The sequence below is a fragment of the Bufo bufo genome, chromosome 4 (genome assembly GCF_905171765.1).
Source record: "Bufo bufo chromosome 4, aBufBuf1.1, whole genome shotgun sequence".
Classification (NCBI taxonomy): domain Eukaryota; kingdom Metazoa; phylum Chordata; class Amphibia; order Anura; family Bufonidae; genus Bufo; species Bufo bufo.
The window spans coordinates 92525632-92528697 of NC_053392.1; the positions used below are offsets into that span (position 1 = coordinate 92525632).

General features: G+C 57.3%; 1 long non-coding RNA gene across 1 annotated transcript; it reads left to right on the top strand.

Annotated features, from left to right (window-relative positions):
- Window positions 1–574: 574 nt before the first annotated feature.
- LOC120999904 lies at window positions 575–2716 on the top strand. Its single transcript, XR_005778678.1, has 3 exons — window positions 575–585; window positions 762–766; window positions 2585–2716. It is a non-coding gene; the product is annotated as an uncharacterized LOC120999904 (long non-coding RNA).
- Window positions 2717–3066: the final 350 nt, after the last annotated feature.

Below are 3066 nucleotides of genomic sequence, written 5' to 3' on the forward strand. Positions count from 1 at the left end.
ACGTGTTTATAACCTTATTGCCAGCACCTCCAGCAACAGCATCAATAGCAGACATCCTGCTGCAAATGCATTCTATTGTGTTAAGATAGCATGTAGTTTTAGTGAACGCTTTGTGCTGCGATAAATAGTTAAGGATGCGTGCAGCCTGTAATTGTGGGAGGGGCCAGGTTCCCCTTCTTAAACCCCCTCGTCCAGCTTACCTCACCGCGCCCGCCTACTCGTACTTCCTGTGACTCCCGTCACTTCCGGTAAGCACGCCTCCCAGGTAAGCATCGCCGCACGCCTCACGCCTCCCGCCGCGCACCTCGTGTCTCCGGTCCGTCCGCCCGCTGGTCCACTCCCCCTCACCGCATCCGGCTTCCCTGCACCGCGTGCTCCCTCCACTGCCGTCCTGTCAGACGCGTCCGTCCTCTCGCGAGAGGTCGGGCGCATGCGCAGCCGGCTCCCGTTCTCAGCTGCCGTCTGCCGCACTGCGCGCTGGCCGCTGGGAGGAGGGGGGAACAGAGGTTGAGTTCCGCTCACTGCCTCCGTCCCTCTTCCACGGCCGGGCCGCACACCACGGCCGCCCCCGCCTCCCACGTTCCTGTCAGTGCCGCTGGCGGCAGGAGCCTGTCCCTGCTACGTTTTTCCCCCAGTTGGGGTAGCAGGGTCACATATGGCTCCCACCCACCGTCCCCAGCTCGCCACACTATCCGTGCTCACCTTGCATAACCCCTGCTTGTGCCAGCGTCCTGCCCGCAGTGCTGTCAGTGTCCCCAAAGAACAGGTCCCCCCACACCCGTGGGATGCAGGTCCGCATTCCTTCACGTCTCACCCAGCTCCATCCAGTTCGCCTGTTCCTGGCTCCTGTGTCCAACCACCATGCCACCTGCACCTGCCAGGTCGGTACGTGACACAGGCTCCTCCACGCCCACCCAGGTTTGGACCCATGGCCCTCCAGGCCCGCTCACGCCCCTGCCAGCCACGCACCATCCTGCGGTCCCACGGCCTTCCAGCCTGGCCTCGCGTGGGCTCCGGCCCTTGCTGCTCCCAATTTTTCACATTTGTGTTCCTTTCCCAGGTGCCAGTAGCGTTCGTGGTCCCAGACGTGTCTTGTCTCGACTTCCTGACGTCAGGTTTAGGTATTGGGCGGGGGTCTTACGTTCTCACCCAAAAAAATAAAATAAAAAAATTCTGACAGGTCCTGCAGAAGGTCGCTGCCGGCCACTCGCGGGAATTCTCAAGCTTGAGGGTTTTCAGGTAGGTAATTCTGGGCTGCACCCCGCAGTTCCTCTTACCTGCATCCCGGGTTGCCTCCCCGGAGACATTCAAGGGATGTTTCTCTCTTACTTAGGCTTCGTTCACACAGTCAGTGTTCGGTCAGTGATTTCCATCAGTGATTCTGAGCCAAAACCAGGTGCAGCTCTAAACAAAGAACAGATGCAGATCTTTCCCTTATACTTTATATCTGTGTAGGCTTCACTTCTGGTTTTGGCTCACAATCACTGATGGAAAACACTGACCGAACACTGATGTGTGAATGAGGCATTAACCTGAGACGTTCAGGTGTCCTCCCTGTCCAGGTACCCTGAAGCGTTCAGGTGTCTTCTCTGTCCATCTAAGCCTGAGGTGTTCTGGTGTCTTCTCTGTCCAGGTACCCTGAAGCGTTCAGGTGTCTTCTCTGTCCATCTCGGCCTGAGACATTCAGGTGTCTTCTCTGTCCAGGTACCCTGAGGCGTTCAGGTGTCTCCTTTTGTCCATCTTAGCCTGAGACGTTCAGGTGTCTTCTCTGTCCAGGTACCCTGAAGCGTTCAGGTGTCTTCTCTGTCCATCTTAGCCTGAGGCGTTCAGGTGTCTTCTCTGTCCAGGTACCCTGAAGCATTCAGGTGTCTTCTCTGTCCATCTTAGCCTGAGGCGTTCAGGTGTCTTCGCTGTCCAGGTACCCTGAAGCGTTCAGGTGTTTCCTCTGTCCATCTTAGCCTGAGACGTTCAGGTGTCTTCTCTGTCCAGGTACCCTGAAGCGTTCAGGTGTCTCCTCTGTCCATCTTAGCCGAGACGTCCAGGTGTCTTCTCTGCCCAGGTACCCTGAAGCGTTCAGGTGTCTCCCCCGTCCACTGTTGTCTGTAGCATCAGGGTCTCGTTCCTGGTTTCTTCAGCCCACTTTGTGCAGCCACCATTACTGTAGTTAGCCGGTGCGTCAGGTGTCTCCCAGTTCCTACGTATCTTGCGGCACCCAGGCAACCCTGCTCACGTCCCCAACCTGAAACGTTCAGGTCACTCCTCGCCGCTCATCCTGGAACATCCAGGCCTCCTTCTTACCGCAGTCTTCAACTCTGCCTCCTGGCTCTCCAGATACCCCTCTGTTCTTGGTTTCATGTTTCATCCACGTCTCTCTGTTTCCGTTATTAGCCGGCACAGCGGTGTGCCCATCCGCATCAGCATTGGTTTTCAGGTCCCGCTCCGCAATTTTCTCACGTCACTCCTAACTTTTCCAGTCCTCAGGGCCAGCCGGGTCGTTCCCGTCAATCCTCAGACGGTAAGGCAAGGGTGTTGAGTCCACGCTCTCAGGTACGTCCTCAAATACGTTCGCCGACGGCCTCAGTAGTCATGGTACACGGTCCCCATGACCTCTCCAGCTGCCATATTGTTGTCTCTAATTCCAGGTCTCGCATAAGGTCTCTGCTATCTTCGGAGCCATGTCTCAGGTGTCAGATGTCGACGACGCATTGTCCCTCCCGGGTACTTCGGTCTCGGGCCAAGGCGGCCCAGTAGCCCTCCGAAGATGGACCGTACCAAGGCTTGTTGCGGAGTTGGGCAGGAGGGGTATCAGGCACCCAGTGTCAGCCAGAAAGGCCGAGCTATACAGGCTGTTGATGACCGAACCCGGTCCTCCTGAAAGAGTAGATCCACCCCCAGCCATCCAGCAGTCCTTGGTGCAGTTACAGGCCTCCATGGATTCGCTCATCTCATCCGTTGCCGACATCAGAACCAGGGTGGTGGACTTGGAGTCCAGAACACCGGCGTCATCCCAGGCGGTGGTCCCTCTCACCGATCCCCCTCTGTATCAGCTACCGGCTCCAGGTACGA